The following is a 23633-nucleotide window of genomic DNA, read 5'->3' as shown; positions in this document are numbered from 1 at the left end:
AGTGGGTCTTACCATAAAGCGTTGGCGGCGGAAGCTGAATCTCATTAGGTTTGAGTGGGTATGTCCCTGGGCCTTTTATGAGTGCAGTGATGAGGTTGGCGAAAGGGAGGGGGAGGGCCCATGTAGAATCGCCTCGAGTGTTACAAAACTTAACTTCATTAAGGATACGGAACATCTGGTTAAAGATCAAAATAGGGATGTCGATCCAAAATCCGAAGTCAAATCGGTACAAGGCACGGAGAAAGTCTCATCGCCACTCTTCCTTGTGGCCTAGAGGGATGGCATTCTTTCTTAGAACCACATCAAGGAAGATGAGGCGGCGTGGTAAGTTAGCCCACCGGATACTAGTCCTGTTGTCATCATCTTGTCGCCCCTCATAAAATTCAGTCACCAGTGCCGGGACTGTGAGTTCCCGAGTGAACACTGGGAACTATTCTTCATTGATAATGTCCATGGAACAGTGGAGAACCTCGGCAATGGAAGTTGGCGTGACCACTAACTCTACCCTGTCCATAATAGATAGAAGAGTTCCCAGGGCCTCGTCACTGGTGTACAAGTTCTGATAAAAGACTCGCACAATGCGAGGATACGCCGGTTTAGTGACGGTGCAGATGCCCAGGAGGCCCCAGTCTTCAAGTTGTCAGATACTCCACGCAGTGGATTGATGGCGCCAGAAAAAGTCCACATTAAAGGATGTGTCACAGGCAATTGGTTTGTTGGCCCAAGTGTCGGTTGGTACATCCCTAGCGGCGATGTTAACATAGTGAGGCCGTTTGGGTGCTCGGTGGGATGATGTAGACATATTTGGACAAAATAATCCAACCAACACAACCAAAAATGTGAAACCATTATATCAGCACTCATTAAATAGTGCATGTATGCACAAATCAGTCAAAACCTCATTGTCATCACACTACCGAATTACTTTTATTTCAATTGTTTTTATTTATTTATTTATTTTTGTTTGTATACTACAAAAAAAAAAAAATTAACTTACACTAAGTTAGCATGAGACAAATTGACAAACACAAGTATGAAATACAAGGAATAAATAAATAAGAAAATAAAATAAAATAAAATAATCTAAGTTAGTAGAATAAAATAAAATAAATAAAATAAAAATTCAAAAAATAAAAATAATAACAAAAACTAAACCACTAAACAATTAAATCACAAAATAAAAATAAAACTAAATCACTCACTAAACAACTAAAACTAAACAACTCACTAAACAACTAAAACTAAACAACTACATAATATATATATATATATATATATATAAACTACAACAAGCTATATTATTAGTATTATTATTGATTTTTTTTTTTGGGCCGTACGTGTAGCGAGTCTGTTGGTTGCACGCCCAACAGCAAATTTTGTTGTTGTTGTATGTGAGGATGACAATGATGAACATGATGATGAATAAACCTAAAAAACAACCATTAAACTACTATATTACAACTGAAAACTAAGAAATCTAAACAAAAAGAGGGTGATTACCTTTAAAAAAAATAGGGAGAAAAGAAAGGAAGAAGAGAAGATGTAGATTCGTCGAAAAAAATGGCCGCCAGAAGGTCGTCGATCAGAAAATAGGGTGATGCTTCGGTGGGAAGGTAGTGGTGAGTGAAAGTTGAAGGAAGAAGGAAGAAGAAGTTGGTGATGGTGGGGTTTGATGGAGTTTATGGGTTTGTGAGGTTGAGAGAGAGAGAGAGAGAAGAAGAAGAAGAAGAAGAAGATGATGATGATGATGAGCGGTAGAGAGAGAGTATAATTGGGAAAGTGAGGGTCAACAAGTGGGTCTAGGGTTTTTTTCTCAACGAAATTTTAATTTTAATTTTTTTTTGTGAAGAAAATAATAATAATAAAAATAAATAAATAAAAACCTGCAGATTTTATGTTTTTTTAAATAAGTAAAAATTAATTAAATAAATAAAAAGTAAATAATGAAACTACCTTTTTTTTTAATGAAAAATAAAAAAAAAATAAGTAAATAAAAATAAATAATAAAATCTGCAGGGATTTTTTTTTTTTTTTGTTGGATTGCTCGTGCGCCCAATTGGGCCGCACAAGTGCTTATTTTTGGGCCACTCCAGCGGCGAAATTGGGCCTCTCGTGTGGCAGCTATAGAGAATACTTTTGGGCCTAGGCTGCTCATGCGGTTGGCTTTTCCGCTCATGCACTCCTTTTTTTTGTGTGGTATGGGTCACTCGTGCGCCCATTTGGGCCATGCGAGTGCTGATTTATTGGCTGCTCTTGCGGTGGAAATAGGCCACTCTTGCGGCGTTAAAGCAGTGTGCATTTGGGCTGGGCCACTCATGCAGCCTGGTCCCCCGCTCGTGCGCCCATTTCTGGGACCGTCACTCGTGCGCCTGTGTAGGATGTGTGGTCTGGGCAATTTTTTTTTTTTTTTTTTTTTCAAAAATCTAAAGAGATTGAACATTACTTACCCAAGTACCACCCAAAACATTTCAAACCATTTCTACTTTCATTTTACATCCGAAATAAATATAGCATTTCAAAAATAACTAAATGCTCACCAAAGGTATAATCTTCACGTGAAAAACAAGGGTATTACTTTCTCCTTAACAGTGTTTGTAACTTTTCCTATTCTCTAATAGGGTGACAGACTAGGTTGATTCGGTATTCAAAATCGAGGCGTATAAAGCTAACTCGACCTATTGAACTGCCATACGTAGTTCAAGCTGGGATAGTTTTGAAGCAATCTCTATATCCCTGGGTATTTAAACCAGACTCTAGTCTCGCAAATTTCAAACCTTTGCGTTTTAGGCTTTGCTATTCGAACTCTAGTTTCCACTGTCTAAGTTGGTCTCCTAGGAACTCACTACAAGCACAGTTAGGTGATTATACCAGATCGTCAGATGCTGTTCGGGCACAGCAAACACCAAAGGAATTACACCTTTTGTAACAACGTCGACTTGTGATTAGCTGGTTAACCATGATTAATTATGCCTGATAAGTAATTAAGGTGAAATTCTGAGGAAATTGCATGCGTGTTACATTATTTGTGTTCATATCTGTCTAATGTAGAATATCTATTTGGATTTTTGTTTTGTTTTGTGAATTGAAGGCCTTATCGGCGTCCGATTACGAAATTGACTTGGTTTATGTGTTATTTGGAATTTTTAGAATATTATGGCTGGTTCAATTGAAATTCGATTCAGAGCGATTAAATTAGATTAATTAATGTCCAACTAAGTAGCTTAAGCACTAATTTAATTAAGCCACTAATTAAGCCTATATAAGGCCTATACACACCACTTGAGCCATCTTTTTCTCATCATCTTTGAGCCTTCAAGAGACAAACGAGAGAGAGGGAGAGATGGGAGAGATTGAGCTCAACAAAAGAATTTGCTAGAAATTGAAAGGATTAGACTTAGAACAACAAGAATCAAGCTTCTAGTTCTCATATTGATAAGCTAAGGTAAGAATTCAAGCCTTTGATCTTGTTCTTGAGTTGATGAATTTATGAATTCTAGAGAATTGAGTGGTTTATTGTGAGAAGTGAGCTAGAATGAAAGAACATAGATCATACCATGCATGCATGTTCATTTGAGCACAATTTGAGGTTGTTTTAAAAGAATCTCCTCTTGTATGTCCTTATCTTGATCTTTTTCTAAGAATCCAACATGTTTTTGAGTTAAACACCTCAATTGATCATGTTTTGAAAGCTTGGAACTTGCACCTTTACATGCATGATATGTGATGTTATGTTTTCAAAGATTTGGGTTTTGTTTTGGATAATTGGCAAACTTTTGGGCATTGATTTTGTGAAATGATTTTGAATTCACCAAGGTTTCACCATTTACAAGTGTTTCCTGTAGTTTCCTCAAGTTTTTGGCTCAAAAGACCATGTTTTACAACTTCGAATTTGAGTTTTGAGTTGAGAAGAGCAATCTGGAAATTCTAGAATTCTGCTTTCCGCTCAAGTGATGGATTCTCCGCTCGAGCAACCACTCTGCGATCTTGCACTTCTACTCGAGCAACTAGAAGTTCACTCGAGCGTGAAATGCAAGCTCCCAGAAGTTTCATGTTTTTGCAGATCGCTTGAGCGACAAGAGTTGCACTCGAGCAAGGACTTGAGTCTCATGCTCGAGCGACCGTCAAGCGTGAAAGTCACACAACAAGTACTTTTTCAAAGTTTGCAGATTGCTCGAGTGGAGGAAGTTGCGCTCGAGCGGCCCCTCACATGTTTACATGTTTGCTCGAGCGAAGGAAGTTGCGCTTGAGCGGGACCCTTGTTTTCAGCAAGTTTGGTTAAGTGTTTCCAGGTGCATTTTGGCATTCTTATTGCATCTTAGGCATTCCTAAGCCAAGATTAAGACACAGTAATGAGAGTGAAGGCTAGAAGCACACTAAGAACAAAATGAAATGAGTTATGTACAATCCAAGCATATGTTTCAATATATATATTTGTCATGATTGGTACAGGTCAAGCGCCGTGAGCGGTCGATCCATTGGTTTGCTGCCAAGCTATCTATGAAGCTATCTGTGAGTAATGACTTAGTAAAGCTATGTTCAATATGAAATACTTTTTGAACATTATGATATGATATGAACTGTTTTTGAATGATACAAAAGGCTATCATGTGATTACATGAATGATGATCCACTTCTTTAAAATATTAGTGTGGTATCCTTAGCAGAGACCCTCGCCCAGGGGACATAATACTGTGGCTTATGGTCATGAGGCCGTCACCCGGGGGAGACAATACCGTGGCCCTCGCCCTCGCCCGAGGGAAATAATACCATGGCATAGGCCCTCGCCCGAGGGAAACAATACCGTGGCCCATGTATGAGATATGCTACCCGGTACCGGAGGTTCCAATGTGGAACTTAATAAGCTTGACCAAAGAGATATGTTTAATGCTAACGGATACACCACTCATTATATGAATATGTTTATGATTCTGTGTCTGATACGAATATGGTTATGCTTCTGTTCAATAAGAGATTTGAAGTTATATTTGTGATGGACATCATTCACTTAACCCTTTACTCTGTTATTATTCACTGGGCTTTTGCTCACTATTTATATTATGTATGTAGGTGACCAGGCACGTGACTAGATTTAGAATTGAGGACCTAGCGTATCAGTTTTGTCAGCCAGCCATTGTGCCTCCGAGGAGGTTCTCTTTTGTGAGTGAGTCATGTTTAAATGGCTTGAGTTTAAGACCTTGTTTTCCTTTGGGTGTAGAACAAGTTTTCTATTATCTGTATATTGGGTTAAGTCCTTCTTGGCTATATCTGTAATGAATGTGACGAAGACTACTGCATATTGACATCACGTATATGTGTATAAAGTTTAAAAAAAAAAAATTTATGTCCTATATATGTATCCACAGCTCAATGGATTATGTATATTTCTATATTTGCTTCCGCAGCCCCTAATTATAAGTTATTCTGTTCAGAAGCCTTTTGTAATCCAAGAATTACTGGCTGGTTACGACACTAAATCCATAGGGGCGGGTTTGGGTCGTGACATCTTTAGAGGATTTAAAGTCTCGTAGACTCAAAGCAAGTACTATGGAAGATATATTGGGTCCGTCAAGTGGACGACCTCAATCATCTTGCCTTTCTCAATACCATCCACATAGTGTTTCAAACTTTGGCCATTAACCTTGAAGGTCGTACCATCTTGTGGATTTTTAATTTCAACCGCCCCATGTGGAAAAAACTTCTATAACCTTATATGGGCCATCCCACTGAGATTGAAGTTTACCTGGGAACAACTGCAATTTAGCATTGAATAGCCACACTTTTTGGTAAGGCTCGAAGGACTTACGAGAAATGTGTTTATCGTGAAATGCCTTAGTCCTAGCCTTGTAAATTTTAGAGCTCTCACATGCGTCATTGCGGAGCTCCTCTAACTCATTAAGTTTGAGTTTCTAGTGGTCACAGGCTTTTGCCGTATCAAAATTGAACTTTCTAATGGCCCACAAAGCCTGGTGTTCTAACTCAAAAAGGAGATGGCACGGTTGCCCAAACACAATCCTATATAGGGACATCCTGATGGGTGTCTTATATGCAGTGCGATAGGCCCAAAGTGCATCAACCAACCTAGCGGACCAATCTTTCATATCGGGCCTCACAGTTTTCTCGATGATGTGTTTAACCTCACTATTAGAAACCTCTACTTGACCACTAGTCTGGGGATGATAAGGAGTGCCAACTTTGTGAGTGATCATGTATTTGCGCACTAATGCCTTGAAGAATCGGTTGCAAAAATGTTTGCCACTGTCACAAATTATGGCACGTGGGAACCCAAAACGACAGAAAATGGTCTCATGGAGGAATTTAACCACCTTTGTGGTCATTCGTTCTGGTGGCCATTGTATCAACCCACTTGGAGACATAGTCCACAACCACCAAAATGTATTCAAATCCAAAAGATGGTGGAAAGAGACCCATGAAGTCGATGCCCCAAACATCAAAAATCTCAACAATCAAAATAGAGGTCATCGGCATCATATCTTGCTGTGACATAGAGCCTATGCATTGACAACGCTCACAAGCTCTACAGAAGTTATGGGCATCTTTGAAAATAGAGGGCCAGTAGAACCCACATTGTAAAGCCTTGGCAGCCATTTTCTACCCATTGAAATGGCCGCCACATGCATGAGAGTGACAAAATGTGAGAATGCTATGGGTTTCACTCCCAGGCACACAACGTCGAATCACTTGATTCGGACAATACTTGAACAATTCTGGGAGTTCCCACAAATAGTGCTTAACTTGTGAGAAAAATTGGTCTTTGTTTTGCTTAGACCAAGTTTTTGAAATTTGACCAACCGCCAAGTAATTCACCATGTGAGCAAACCACGAGAGGTTACGTGTGATATCGCAAGAAGCTGCTCGTTAAAAAATGAGTCGTGTAAGACTAAGGGATCACTCACGTGCTCAATAAAGATGCAGGATAGATGATCCGCAATTACATTCTCGAATCCCTTCTTGTCTTAGATTTCTAGGTTAAACTCTTGAAGGAATAAAATCCACCTAATCAACCTAGGTTTGGTCTCTTTTTTAGACAATAAGTACCGCAAAGCGGCATGGTCAGTGAACACAACGACTTTAGACCCTAGAAGGTAGGACCCGAACTTATCAAGTGCAAAGACAATAGCTAGTAACTCTTTCTCAGTGGTAGTGTAGTTTAATTGAGCATCATAAAGAGTACAACTAGCATAGGATATAACATGGGGCACTCTATTCACCCTTTGGCCTAAGACGACACCGAGGGCTAATCAGATGTATCGCACATGATGTCGAAAGGAAGGGACCACTCAGGAGATTGCATGATAGGAGCAGTAGAAAGGGCTGCTCAAAGTTTTTCAAATGCTTTCAAACATGCATCATCAAAGATAAATGGTGCGTCCGTAGCAAGTAAACTATACAAAGGACGAGATATGTTGCTAAAATCTTTGATAAATCTACGGTAAAAACCTGCTTGCCCTATGAAAGACCTAACTTGACGCACAGAAGTGGGTTGAGGAAGGCCTGCAATGAGGTCAACCTTAGCTTTGTCAACCTCTATACCTTGAGGGGACACAATGTGACCCAACAATATACCCTCGCGAACAATAAAATGGCTATTCTCCCAACTCAAAACAAGGTTTGTCTTCACACATTGAGTAAGTACATTAGTTAAGTTCTGGAGACATTCCTCAAAAGATGACCCAAACACGGAGAAGTCATCTATGAAAACCTATAAAAATTTCTCCACAATATCGGAGAAAATGGCCATTATACATCGTTAAAAAGTCATTGGTGCATTGCATAGCCCAAAGGGCATGTGCCTATAAGCAAAAGTGCCAAAAGGACATGTGAAGGTGGTCTTTTCCTGGTCAGTGGGGTATATCAGGACTTGATTATACCCCAAGTAACCATCAAGAAAACAATAAAAATGCAGCCCCGCTAACCTCTCAAGAATTTGATCAATAAATGGCAAAGGAAAATGGTCTTTCCCCATCATGGAATTCGATCTCCTATAATCAATGCACACTCGCCACTCAGTAGTGGTTCGTGTGGGGACTAACTCTCCCGCTTATTCTCAACAACAGTGATGCCCGATTTCTTGGGCACCACTTATGTGGGACTCACCCACTTGCTATCCGAGATGGGGCATATAATACCTGCATCTAACAGTTTTAACACTTCTTTTTTTACCACCTCTTTCATATTAGGATTAAGCCTCTGTTGCATTTCACGAGAAGGTTTGGTGTCCTCTACTAGATGTATATAATGCATGCACACAGAGGGATCTATCCCTCTCAAATCAGCCACCGACCACCCTATAGCACTCTGATGTGCCATGAGAACACTCACTAATTGACTCTCTTGCTTTGCAGTCAAGTAAGATGTAATTATGACTGGTAAAGTATCCTGAAGCCCTAAAAATGCATACTTGAGTGTGGCCAGGAGTGGCTTCAACTCAAGTGTAGGTGGTGTGAATAGGGATGGTATGGTAGGCTCTCTAGATAGAGGAGGAAGGGACTCAAATTGGGCTTTCCACGGAGGAAAATCTAGTGCAGAAGAAGAATTAAGTGAGTGTAGACGTCCCTCGAACGCCCCGGGAGGGTTAAACTCCCGTTCTGTTCATTTGGGGGTCACTACAGCTCGGACTCTTGAATGTCACGGTTCCTAATCTGAGCCAAAGAGTCCAAATTCGGCAAATCATTTTGAGAAACTAATTTTTGAAAAAGTAGTGCCAAACATGGACTGCTTTGCCAGATACAGAGTCGCCACCTAAATATTTTATTTTGGGAAATTTAGGAAACCCTGACTCGGTGCCAAAAGGCCACGTGTCCGTCATCACCAAAGTTGCCTCGGCTCGGGAACTTGGGTACGATTGGGGAAGGTCACTTCGTGAGCACCCCCGCTCGCCCGGTCATAGACCGGCCTCTACTAACCATGATATCAATTTTTGAAAACATTGTGAGTTCTTATTCCGGTTATTAGCCTAGGTTACTATGTGATGCTCACAGCATACAAGTATAAACTGGATCGCCTGATTTGGAACAAAACATTTCATGCTTGTTTTTGAAAATGGTTTGCTACCCGCAGGTAAGCTTGAAACACTTGATGATTTATTCCAATTCAGATAACCCAACCTTCACCCACAGGCATTCAGGCAGTTATATCAGATAAGCACATAGCCTCATGGTAAGCATGCTATTCATGGCAGCACTCACATGCATGCAAGGATGCTAAAGCATAAAACTCACCGAGTACTCCAAGCTAAAATAGAAATTCATTAGAAATTATGTATGATCCTAACTATACAGAAATGCCTAATGCAACACATGCAAAATGCAATTATAGCAGGCTCGGCTATTCTAAGATGGCATATGAAATGTTATAACTATCATGTATTCAACTTTGAAATTGAAAGTACAATGCAGTTAGTATGATGCGCCGAGCCCGGTGCATGTAATACAGATGAATGAATGTAAACATGCTGTCATACTGTATGCTAATTTAAATATGCCCTAATCTAACCATTGTAAGCTGGTAAATAAAAGGGAGAAAGACGTGGGGTTGGAAGACATACATCACACTCACGCACACTTATTACAGTTGTGCCCTCGCGCAGAGGATCCGAATAAATATACAGTCCCAATATTACAGTCCCGAATAAAAGAATGTTACAGTCCAAAATATTACAGAATCCTAATTAATTAACAAATTAACTAAGAAAGCAAATAAAACTGGCGTGCAAGCCAGGGACTGCCTTGCTTCCGATGGATGATGCATGTCCGGATTGTCTTGCGTGGAAATCCACCGGAATGCCCCAATTAGCCTCTGTTTACACCTGTTCTCGAAATGCGTGCCAAGCCCCAAAAAGTTGCTGATTCTTCGTTTTGCTGCAACAGAGAGCAGGAAAGGGGCATAGCAATGTATTTGCATAGATATATGCATGTCTCGATCCTCGTGCCACCAATCACGCATACCGAGGCATGATGGCTGAGGAGTCGAAATGCACAACTCAATATAGGATGAATGCACATGAAGCTACAGCTAAAACCTAACTTCATCATGGATAATCCGGAGTGTCGGTGACTGGGGGAACCGAGACACATTCCGTCACTCGGAGTACGAAATGTACCTCGTTTCCCGTGCCCGGGCTAACTCCTATTCCGAACATGATGCAATATGCATGATATGCATGAAATGAAACTAAGATAAAATCCTAACATGCTCAATGCTATGGAATGACATGCCTCAAAATACGTGCATACGGACGCGCAAACCGAGAAAATAGCAGAAAGTTATGAAAATAAGGTGCCTCGAAATGCGTGCACACGGGCACGCAAACTGAGGTGATGGTAAAATGCTATGAAAATGAGGTGCCTCGAAATGCGTGCACACGGGCACGCAAACCGAGGTGATGGTAAAATGCTATGAAAATCAGGTGCCTCGAAATGCGTGCACATAGGCACGCAAACCGAGGCGATAATATGTGTCTCGAAATGCGTGCACACGGGCACGCAAACCGAGGCGATGATAGGATGTGATGAAATGACATGGAAATGACAAATGGGCTTATACCAACATGAGTGAGCCTCAGCCACACTCACATAGGATGCCGGCGGATAAAAATGGAGTGCCTCGAAATGCGTGCACACGGGCACGCAAACCGAGGCGATGACAAAATATGATGAAATGTGGCAAAAATGATATGCAAGCATACTAATGGAATTTCAGCACTAAAATATGGGGGAAAACAGTCCCGAAATGAAGCGAAATGACATGAAATGCAAGGAAATGTCCCGAAATGCAACATTAGGCACCCGAAATGGCCTATAGCTATGCCAAACATGCACAATATGGACATGCAATGCAAAGACAGAAGCTAGACAGTCCCAAAACATGCACTTTCACAGTTATAAACATGGCCAAACAACAAGCATAGGTATGGTAAAAATGGCATGCAAGAATAGGGGCCAAAAGAGGGGTAATGAAGCAAGTGGCATAAACAAAACCCAAACTGAAAAATTTATTTCTACAACACTGAAGATGGACCAAAAATATGAACATTTACAGTATATGGCAGCCTCAAAATCAGTATACAAATATGCTAAAAATGTGATGCAAAACAAGGCTCAAAAGGTGCTATAACATGAAGTATACAAAATAATCACCAAACAGAAAAAAAAAATGTTAATGAAACATGAAGTATAGGCCAAAATAAGGCCACTTTCAGTTCGGACCAAGGTCCAAAAACAGAAGCAAAGAGGGCTGCCAATTTATGCAAAAATGGGGCCAAATAAGGGATATAACTACAAGTGACACATGGAAGCACCAAACAATGTTGAGCCCTTCTCCAATGTTGAAGAGGAGCTCAAAATAATCCTTATATAAGTTTACAACATGCTCAAAAACAGATTTCTCATGGGCCAAAAATAGCATGCAAAATCATGACATATAAGAAGATCAAAGAAGCAAGTATGTCATGGAGGGCTCAAACAGGGTTGAGCCCTTAATGAAAAGTGAAGATGAGCTCAAAAGATGGCCCTTTTCAGTTAGGGCCGGAGCTTGAAACAAAAAGCAAGTGGGGCTTAGAAATAGATCAAGAAAAAGGGTCAAAAGGGTAAAAGTATTACTTACCCTTGAAGACTCAAGCTTTTGTTGCTTCTTAGATGGATTTGCAGCTTCTTTGACCTTTGAGAAACCTTCCTTGTTGCTGGAAATGAGATGGTGGTGGTAGAGCTTGGTGGTGTAGAAGGAATGATGGTTAGGGACTTAGGGTTTTTTGAAGAAATGAGAGCTATGGAGATGGAGTTCTATATGGGAGCTTGAAGAAGAGTTTTTCCAACCCCAACAAAGGAGGCCACCAGCTGGTTATATGGGTTCAAAAGGGGGTGTAAAGGTGGGGGAAAAGGAGAGCAAAATTCCCCCACAAAATATCCCCCGGATAAATATCTTGTCTGGGGGATATTGCCCCACAGCTGTAAAGTGCACAGTGCAAGGAACACGGCCGGCCTATCACTTTTGTTGCAGGTGGCCGGCTGGCCACACCCCCTAGCCGGCCGGCTAGGGGTCAAAAGGTTCAATCATATTTTCTGGCCGGCCAGCAACTGGGGAGGTACTCCTATGTGTGTACAACACAACCATGTGGTTAAAAGTCCAAGAAAGTGGGTCCAAGGGGTTCAACATTAGCTCGGAAAGAGGGGTTCAAAAGGGTCAATTTGAATTACTGGCCGGCCATGATCTTTTAGGGGCCTCTCATGTGTGTAGATCACAGATATGTGGTTCAAAGTTCAAGAAAAAAGGTCCAAGGGGTTCAACATTAGCCCGGAAGAAAGGGGTCAAAAGGGTCAGGTAACCTTAATGGCCGGCCACCAACTTTTAGGGGCCTCCCATGTGTGTAGATCACAGATATGTGGTTGAAAGTTGGCAACACTAACCCTAGGGTGTTCAACATTAGCCCGGAAGTTGGAAAAACGGGCGCCGGGAGGCTCCGGAGGAGAGATAACTGGCTACTACAACAATTGCTGGCCTCCCACCCTTCAGTGACCTCTCCAGTGATAAAAGAGAGGTACCTGCCAAAAATGAACGAAAACCGTTGCAAAACGAATGTTCGAGAGCCAAAACACGCAGTTCGGGGTCCCGAAAATGGGCTGTTAAACACCGAAAGTGGCGTTCGGCCACGAAGTGGGTTTCTCAGACCCCAGTGTCCCTCAAAAGGGATGAAATAGGAAGTATGCCAAAAATCAGAGCAATAGGAGATGGTTAAGCGGTCCCGAACCGAGGCACACGACCTACGGTCCCGAAAACCGGGAACTGGGCTCCGAAATGGGCAAAATGGCCTACGGCCACCAAATGTAGCCTACGGACATTGAGAGATGGTCTACGGGACCTCTCCCTCCCCTCAGGAAAAGAGACAGAGAAAACCGAGTCTGGTTCGCAAACCGAGACAAGGCACAGAAGAGGGTTCGGAAGTCCAGAGGCAGGGCCCACGGCCGCGACTCTAAAACTTCTGAACGAGCACATTATGCAACATTACCAAGCGCTCAATCGGTGATGTCTGAGTCTTAAGGTCGGTCAAAAATGGGGTGTCTACAGTGAGGTATTCACCTCCTCAGCTGATCCGTCAATATCAAAATCCTCAAACCTAAAATGAGCTAGATAAGCCTCTAGAGGGTCCTCTACAAGAATGGAGGGTTAAGCCACTCCCACCGGATTTTTTTTTTTTAAAAAAAAAAAACTACAAGAATAGAAGGTAAAGCCTCATCCACAATCCCATTCACAACATCCACAAACAAACACTCCTCTATTTCATGGGGTTGTTGGGATGCTTAGAAAACATTGAGTTTCACTTGCATATTTCCAAATGAAACTTCCATAACCCTAGTACGACAATTAATACATGCATTGGCCGTAACCAAGAAATGTCGACCTAAGATCAACGGGATTTGTTTCCTAGAGTTGGCTACCGGTTCCATATCTGAAACCGAAAAGGCAATAGGAAAATAAAACCTATCGACCTTTACTAGCACATCCTCAATCATGCCACATGACACTTTGAGGGACTAGCCAGACAACTAGAGAGTAACAATAGTGGGCTTCAACTCGCCAAGCCCGAATTCTTCGTACACAGAGTATGACAACAAATTGACACTAGCCCCTAAATCTAAGAAGGCCCTATCAATGAAATGGTCCCCTATAATGCATGCAATGGTTGGGGCACCCGGGTCTGTAAACTTTAGGGGTGTGTCATTCAACAGGATGGAGCTTACTTGCTCCGTGAGTACGACCTTTTAGGACATTGTAGACACCCCATTTTTGAGAGCCTTTACGACTTGGGCACCACCGAGTGATCACCCGATGATGAATTTGTATATGCTTGTCAAATGCTCGAATTCCTCAGTAGGAAGCCTCAGCTTTGAGCCTCAGAAATGTGCCAACTTTGCACCAAATTTTTAGACCAAAACAACAACTTTTCAAGCTTGACCATCTGAGACCTGCAAGCCCACTAGTGGTCGGTCGGCCACTAATGGTGTACGGCCAGCCCCTATTAGTGTTCTGTTGGCCACTTATCCAAAATCAGATATTTTTGGCCAGTTATCTCCACAGATGCATGCACTATACCAACTGTATTTTTTTGGATATTTTTGAGAGTCTTTAATATATTTCTATATATAGATGACCCTCTCTTATGATATAGGGTTAGAAAAATTTTGTGGAGCAAAAGTTTGAAAAATATTTCTCTCTCTACAATTTTGTCTCTCTCTTGCAACTTAAATACTCTTGACCTAAACTCTCTAAACCAAACTTGGAGGGTTCTTTGCTAAGGTGTTTAAGCTTGCATCTTAGCTCTTGAGAGTGTGAATTGGTGGTTTATAATTAAAAAAGGATACTCCTCTTCAAGAGATATAATTCCTAGCTTTGTTTCCCTTATTTAGCTATTGTATTTATTGTTGTTTTTGGGCTGTTTTTCACCTGTATTTTTGGGCTGAAACAAGACACTAAAGGTAAAGGGGTGGACCACCTTTCTTTGAAGCTTGCTTTCTAGGCTTTTTTCCTTGTGTTTCCCTTCATTTCATCAACTTTTTTTTGAACTTTTTTCCATTGAATTTCAGAGTTTTTTAGAGGCTAAAAATCATGTTTTGAAGTGCCAAAAATGGAGGGTTTACCCACCCCTCCCTTGGCTTGTTTACTAGCTTAAATTATTCATTATTGTAGCTTACTCCTTTAGCTCTTTTGACTTCAATTCCAGCACTATTTTAGCCTATTTTATGACTGTTTTAAGTTGTTCATGTCATTCATGCTTTGTTTGATAGGCTTGTAGTGTAATAGTCCTCACAGGTTTGGTGTCTTAGGCCTTAGACACCAATCTATTTCAGTTGATAGCATTTATTTAGTGCTTTCCATACTTGTGATCATCTTTAATCACCTTTGCATCTCTCTCATTTCTTGGCTTTTCATTGCCTTGAGAGTTGTTTCAACCGATTGGTTGTTTAAGTTTAAGATAAAGATCATTGTGCTTAATGGTTTAATCTCCTTGGAGGTTCATTACTAACGGCATGACATATTTCTCATGCCCAAAACAACCCTTTGTTTGATACTTCTCTCGATTAGTAGACTCAATCTTCATTATTGGACTTAATTGACTAATGAATGGAAAGGTAATTAAAATGGAGTAATAAAATTGGGGCTAAAATGGAATAAGATAATAATATGGTTTGGGGTTCAACCGGACGTTAGTTGAACCCACTGAGTCTTAGGCCATTTCATACTTATTAGTGATGATAATAGTTTGAGAGTCAAATGCCATTCGCTTCCCTTGATCCATCTCATGATATGGATGAGGTTTTGTTGGTCATTTGGTTTCCCTCATTGAGCTTTTATCCAATCAAGCCATAGATCATCATGCAACAACTTTATAATTATTGATGATTTGTGAATCGATTCTACCCCTTATTTGAGCAATTTCATGATAGGGAGAGATAGAGAGGATGAATATCCCCTGGAAACACCCTGTTTTTGCTTTGTTAATTTTCTATAACAGCAGGGCCATATTTACATTAGTGGCTGGCCAACCACTATTTGTATCCGGCCATCCACTACTTTTGGCCGGCCAGCCACTTTTGTGCCAGCAGGTAGTATTGTTTTCTTGCAAGGCAGAGCAAAAGCAAAGGCAAAACAGGAGCTTTTTATGAAGGCAGAAATAGTCCTGGCAACAAAACAGAAGTGTTTTCGGGAGGATGTTCGCGTTGGCATGCACGGTTCACTACCCCGCTTGAGTTTAATTAGTTGTTAATTTGTTAATTAAATTAGTTAATCTTACATGTAATAATTAGTGAATTCCCATTTGTAACTAATTAGTTAGTGTAATTAATTAGTTAATTTCAATTTGTAATAGTTAGCTAGCGTAGTTAGTTTATTTCATTTGGTTTTTAATAGTTAGTTAATTAGCTTAGCTAGGCTATTTATTCGGACCCTCTTGCGCCAGGGCAAACTTGTAATAATGTGTATGTCTTCCAACCCCACGTCTTTCTCTCTTTTATTTACCCGCTTATGATGTATAGTTTAGAGCATCACATTTCATTTAGCATTGCATCCATGTATCTTGCATGCATTAGACTCGGTTCGTCATGTTGGCAATCATTATCGTTTAAATACTTCTTTGAAAACGTACTTAAGCCGCATGCTATCAAATTGATTCACATGCCATATTTGTAGTCGAGCCTATTAATTTCATTTTGCATGCTTTGCATTAGTCATTTTGCATCATTAGGATCATGCCTTTTTCCTAACTATTTTATCTCTTTTTAGCTTGCCTTGGAGTACTAGGTGAGAACTTATTGCTTTAGCATATTGCATGAGTATTAGTGTTGCCATGTCAAGCATGATTACCATTAGGCTAAGTGCTTAAGTGATATACCTGTTTGAATGCCTGTAGATGAAGGCTAATTGCTCAAATTGGGATAATTTGATCAAATGTACATATGAGATCACTTTAAGTGGTACATATTCAAAACAATTTTCAAACAAACATAAAATCAAGTGTTCCAATTTTTGCAAATTAGTCTATACTTGTGTGCATCACATGGTAATGCTAGCCTAAATAATCGGAACAAGAGCATATAATGTAAATAAGAATCACATCATGATTAGTAGAGGCCCGATCTTTGATCAGACGAGCGGGGGTGCTCAAATCATGACCTTTCCCTCTCATACCTAAGTTCCCGAGCCAAGACGCTCTGGTAATGACGAATAAGTGGTATTTGGCACGAGTCTCAGGTTTCCTAAATTTTCCAAAAAAATATTTAGGTGGCGATTATGTAATTTGGCAAAGCAGTCAATTTTTGGTTTTTTTGATTCAAAATCGATTTTCTAAAAGATTTGCCGGATTTGGACTTATTTGCATTTATCTATTTTACATTGCACTTGTGAAATCAGATTCAGAACCACGAGAGTCCGAACTGTAGGGCTAGTCGTATCTGAAAGGAGCACGAAAAGTAGGCTACGGTTTCTAGCGACTCTGCTAGGGAATTTAGAAAACTTGACTTGAAATTTATGATGTGAATTTTTATCTACAAATATATGTTCTTTGCATTGCATTTGCATTGGTGCGTTAAGTCACTGTGTTTGCCATCTGTTATTCCTGGATGGTTTGTAGGAGGCTTGCCTAAAAGGCTTACCAAAAGGTAGACTGGTCATGGGCTCTACCATGTTGGGAACACAACCCTTAGATCTGGACTACTGTTGTACCGTTTGATCCTCCTTTCACTTCTCGGTGTTAGGTGTGAGAGGTATATTAGGTAATCTTATTAAGGTACCTTTTTGGCCAATCAACCTAATTGCATATAGAAAAGCCATAGAGACTGTTCCAAACTAGGACAGGACGCTCACCTGAATGCAGAATTGCGTGAAACCGCTTGATTGAAATAGTGAACTGTAGTTCATGACAAAAACTAGGATAGGGCTCATAGGGGTGTTTTGGCTCTTTCTTAACTGATATGTGCTTTACAGTGAGTGATACAGTTGGTATCTGTTTTGGGGACAGAATTCAGTGTGGAGTACAGTTTTACAGCTTTGATCATGTCTGTACTGATAACATCTTAGCTAAGGTGTTGTGCAGTTTCTAATTACTACTCTTTTGCTTTATTTCTTTTGCTAGGTAGTTTAAAACCATAGCTTTAGAAAGTTCAGATATCCCCCAAGTACACTGGATCGGAGTCGGAAGGCTTTGCAAAGTCGGGGATCTTGTTCGGGGACAACCCGTTTTTACCTCACTCTTACCGGTTACAAGATAGAGAAGAATCATACAAAGTTCACCAGTCCAATTCTTACAGCAATCACCTCTTAGCTCGCCTATGTTCAGTCCGGTCCAAGAGCAGTGAGCTACTTCCAGTTCAGCTCAAGAAAGGTCACCCATTCCAATGGCATACTATCCTCTAGCCAATATGGAGGAATTAATACTCTAGTTGCAACAAACAGTAGAAGCACTATAGCAGGATGCAGCCCGTCAGGCCAAGGTCATAACTAGGCTACAGCAACAGCCACCGCAGCCTGTCGTAGCCTCTGCATCCTGTGTATCCACCACAGCTATCCCTGCACTTGGAGCCACTACTAATACTGCCAATGTTCAAGAAAATCAGGGTAATCTAGCAGAACCTATCTCGGTACAAGCTTCCAAAGCCCCGATTTATCAGACTGAGGCACCATTCGAGTTTGAGGTTAACCCAACTACACTCAAGCTTAAAAAACTGGAGAAATTTTTTAAAAGAGCGCAAGGGGTTAACTCCATCCCAGACATAGAGGATGGATACACTGATTCTGCGGTTACATTGTTGGATTGGTTTAAGATGTCGCACATTGATCGTTTTGACGGTTATGGGGATCCAATGGTTCACTTGCAACTGTTTTCTAATATCTTATGGCCGATGGGCTTAACCAAACTATAGAAGCTGTCTCTCTCTGGTCACACCATGTTAGGCATAGCGGCCATTTAGTATGCTAAGTTGGAAGATTCCGTTAAACAAAATTAGGAGGAGATGGCTGAAGCCTTCATTGCTTAGTTTATAATATGTAAATTAAGGTCACAACTCGTGATTTCGATGTAACGCGTCAAGAGCCGAAGGAGGGTTTCTCTGAGTTCGTGACAAGATGGAGGGCCAAAGCCTCGATGATGACCACTCGACCTTCATAAAAGAATCAGATAAGAATGGTTGTCCGGAATCTACATGGCAAGTTGCTACAGAAGATGATTGTTCTACCTTTATTTACCTTCACAAAACTTCATGAAATAGGAGTGCAAATCGAAGATGCCATGAAACAGGGGCTTATTACAGATGAGAATGAGCCGACCAAGAGGCCATTTGTTCGCAGTTCTAATGCTGCCAATAGTAGCACAGCTGCGAGGCCATCGGATGTAAGTGTTGTCACCGCAACCAAGACCGTCGACCCCTTCGCCAACATAGGCTCACAAACATCATCCAACCCTACCCGACCTCAGAGGACTTTTAACCAACTGTACATGACCCTATCCAAAGCCATGAAGGTGCTTGTCAAAAAGGGGCACCTAAAGCCCTTAGAACCTCGTCCACTGCCTGACCCCCTTCCACCCGAACACAACCTCACAAAATACTGTGCGTTTCACCAACAGCATGGTCATGACACTGACCAGTGCTTCTGATTACGTCATGAGATTCAGGATCTCATTGATAACAAGGTGATCACTTCACCTCAGAAATCAAATGTAACCACAAATCCACTCTCAGCCCATAATCAAGTCCGTCCACCTAGAAATCTTAACCTGATCTATACACTGGCCACCATATATGACCCCAGCGTATATATTACCCCTTCTCATCTGCCAAAACCAATGTTGTTCATTCCTAAGGGCACAAATTTGTGCATGATGGACGCATTTAAGCCACAACCCGAGCCTCACAATATGGTGAGAATACCGTGTGGTAAAGGAAGGTTTAGTTTTAGAGGGAGATATTAGTCTGTTGTTAGAGTGTCCTAGGGCCTTATCTGAGCGAGTGTATGACCCGAGTTGTTATATCGTGCCAAACACTCAAACTAGGCCCAAAGTGGTGCTACCAACCTTGGTAGGCATTAATGTAGTCAGGGAGGATGGCCCGAACCAAGGGTTGGATGATTTGGTAGATCTTAAAGAAGATCTAGACAACCTGCAGTTCTTTGATGAGCATGATCAGGGAGATGTACAGATTGAGTGGTTCGACCTGAAAGGATCAATTGATAACACCATATGGTTGAGTGATGAACCAGACAAAAAAGAAGAAATTGGGGTAAAACCAAAGGGGAAGGAAGAGGAGGTAGCTGCAGTGGTCGGAAAATTTAATGAGAAAGGAAAATTGCTAGAGGATACGTGTGCGGGAAACCTGAGTCAAAAAGTGGGGGCTGTGAATACCACAGACATTGAACAGGAAGTTGTATTGAGGCAGTTTGAGAGAGAAAGATTTGAGGACAGTCAGAGAACTGCAACCACGTGTCGCTTTGAGGGGAGCACTTGTACTGTGAAGATGATTCAGGTGGAGCCAAACAACTGTTTGTCGGCAGCTGACGACGAGTGATGGGATGAAAATGATTTGTGTCTGGCCCATACCGACGAAGATTGGGGAGGTTGCTCCCCGAATAATACAATTTATGTTGAGGAAATAGACCATCTTACTCGCAATGGATGGTATTTTAAGCCGCTACACCTGGATCAAGCAGAGGCTTCTGGAAAGGACAAAAAGACCGAGAAATAGAAGGAGAAGCAACTAGAATAAGAATTAGTGCTGAAACAGCTCAAGAAAATCCAAGCTGACATCTCTATATGGGGTCTTCTTATGGCCTCACGGGTGCACCAGTAGGCAATATTGTTAACAATGGACAAAGCTAAATTGTCCAGTGATACTACACTGGAGTAACTTGTGGGCCTGGTCTTTCCAGGTGGTGCCAAGCCAATGCTCACTTTCTCGGAAAAAGAGCTGTCGCCGGAAAGGTCGGCTCACAACAAGCCATTATACATTTCTATGGAATATAGGGAGAAGTGGGTACCAGTGGTGTTGGTAGATACTAGCTTTGCCATTAACGTCTGTCCGTCCCGTACTGCCTACATAATTGGCCTTAAACCGGCAGACTTTGTTCCCATAGCCTATGTGATACGAGCATATGATAGTACAAGTCGAGAGGTCATGGGCATGGTGAAAGTACAAGTCCATGTAGGCCCAGCTGAGTAAGAGATCGAGTTTTGCATCATGAATCTTCTGGCTACCTTTAACCTGTTATTAGGGAGGCCGTAGTTACATCACGTAAAGGTTATGTCTTTCACCCTCCATCAAATGTTAAAGTATCCTCATGGGGGAAGAGTAGCAATTGTTTTTGAGAACTCATCTATCCATCCACCTCTAGAGGTGACTACTCCAGTGCTAGAGATCAATCATGGCGACGAAGATGTATTCCTTTCGAGATTCACTCTGGCTGAAGCTCGGATAGTGCAGACAATTCTAGCCACGGATGAAGGCATGTACGTCAATGCCCAGTCTATCTACTTCATGAACAAGTTGCGGTATGTTCCAGGAATAGGGCTCGGAAAAAGTGGACGGAAAGGTGTTGCAGAATTAACAAAGGTGCCACACAACCCGCATGCCTTTGGACTGGATAAGAAAGGAAAAAAAAAATGAAGGGCAGAACCAAAGCCAAGAGAGTTGGAAAACCTCATGAGCTCATCCATAGACCAATCCGAGGGACGCTCAATGGCAGTTTTGTTTGAGAAAGAGAGGATTTCCCTTTTTGTGGCTTTCTCGAGCCTTGGGTAAATTCCTCAAAGAAACGCGTCCCCAGATTCGAGATTTTCTTTGATCTGTAACTGCAGGATAGTGATGAGGAAGGGGCCGAACCAAACATCATAGTTAGCCAGAGTACAGAAGATGACTCAAACAACAGCGAGGTTGAAGTAGGGGTGGCACTGGCCAATCTCCTAACAGATCCTGCGGCTGACCTAGAGAACTTGGGGGATAACTTTACTGTCTCCATGATTGGGGAAAGACCGGGTGTGGACCCAATCTTTGGAATTTTGGATGTATTAAGGGCATTACATCTTACTTGGCAACTAGAGGAAGGTTATCTTTCCAGTTCCGAATCGGGGTGATAAGCCGGAATTTGATTCCACTGAGTCTGTAGGGGTCTGTATCAGATTCAAGTCAATTTGAGAAGTCTGAGTCCGGTACTTCTGGGGATGGTAACTCAGATACCAAAGTCTTGTCTAGATCTTCATTCACCTTTTCTTTTGAGTCTGTAACCACTGATCTGGACCTTTTGAATGAGAACGCTGCAGATTTTGTGTACTTTTCTATGCCGTTGGTTTATTGTATTAACCAAGACTTTCAGAATTTTAATGAAACGAAGAGAAAGAAATTCCTCTGACTTTGAAAAACTTGATTAATCGAAAGGAGGAGAGGTTTGTTAAGCCTTGTTTTGATAAATTATTGCCATTAATGTGGGTACTGAGAAGCATCCACGCTTAGTCTAGATCGGGTCCACGTTGTCTTTGGAGGAACGCGAGTGTTTAATCGCTTTATTAAAAGATTTCAAAGATGTTTTCCTGTGGTCCGATGAAGACATGCTTGCAATCAATCCTGAGATTGTACAGCACTGGATCCCTCTCGACCCCGAGGCCCAACCAATTAAGCAGAAGCTATGCAGAATTCGTTCAGATTAGGCACTAAAAATCAAGGAAGAGGTCACCAAGAAAATTGATGCAGGATTCTTGTTAGTGTCAGAGTGTCCGACCTGGTTGGCCAATATCGTTCTAGTGCCGAAGAAGGATGGCATAATTCGGGTTTGTGTCGACTTTTGGGATTTGAACAGAGCCAGCTTGAAAGATGATTTCCCAGTGCCACATATTGATAAGTTGGTAGACTTCATTGCGGGCCATGCATTACTATCATTTATGGATAGGTTTTTTGGGTATAACCAAATTCTGATGGTACCCGAGGACAGAGAAAAGACGACTTTCACCACTCCGTGGGGCACCTATTGCTACTGGGTCATGCCTTTTGGGTTGAAAAATGTTGGGGCTGCCTATCAGAGGGCTGCGACCACCATTCTACACGACATGATTCACAAAGAGGTTGAAGTGTATGTGGACGACATGCTCGTCAAGTCCAATATGTGAGAAGGCCACTACACTATGCTAGAGAAATTCTTTCAACGGATCAGAGAATACAGATTGAGACTGAACTCGCAGAATGCACCTTCGGCGTAACGGCAGGGAAAATGATGGGCTTTCTGATCACGCAAAAGGGAATTGAAGTAGATTCTTCCAAAATTAAGGCCATCTTAGAAATGCCACCACCAAGGACTGAAAAAGGAGGTGCGTGGCTTTCTAGGTAAAATGCAATTCATAAAACAGTTTATCTTCAAATTAACTGTGACTTGTGAACTACTATTTGGTCTTCTTAAGAAAGTGAAGAAATTTCGATGGGATGATCGATATCAGTTTGCCTTTAAGCAGGTCAAGCAGTACCTCCAGAACCCACCTGTGTTATTGCCACCAGAGCCGATAAAGCCTCTGATTCTGTACTTGTCAATGACCGAGTTGACCATGGGGTGTATGCTAGCTTAAGAATCTGAAGATAGGGTGGAGAAGGCCATCTATTACTTGAGCAAGAAGATGCTAGACTACGAGACCCATTATACTCCCTTCAAGAAAGCTTGCTTAGCCTTGGTATGGGCCGCCAGGAAGTTGAGGCACTACTTGTTAGCTCACTCTATAATCTTGGTTTCGAGGTTAGATCCCATTAAATATCTCTTTGAGAAACCAGCGCTTACGGGTAGGCTGGCTCGTTGGCTGCATTTTTTCTCTGAATTTGATCTCAAGTATGTTACATGCAAGTCAGTTAAAGGAAGACTGATAGCGGAATTCCTAGAAGATCACCTAGTAGAAGGGGATGAGGCGGTGGAATATTTGTTCCCAGATAAAGATGTTCTGCAAGTGGAAAAGGAAACGTGGATGATGTATTTTGATAGAGCGTCTAATCAGTACAGTTATGGGATTGGTGTGTTGCTGATAGCACCCGGCGACTCCCATATAATCTTAGCTTTCAAACTCCGGTTCAAAGTGTCCAACAACGAAGCAGAATATTAAGCATATA

The sequence above is a fragment of the Camellia sinensis genome, chromosome 3, assembly GCF_055761805.1.
Source record: "Camellia sinensis isolate YWXY chromosome 3, ASM5576180v1, whole genome shotgun sequence".
Lineage (NCBI taxonomy): Eukaryota > Viridiplantae > Streptophyta > Magnoliopsida > Ericales > Theaceae > Camellia > Camellia sinensis.
Note: the sequence above shows the minus strand (reverse complement) of the source record.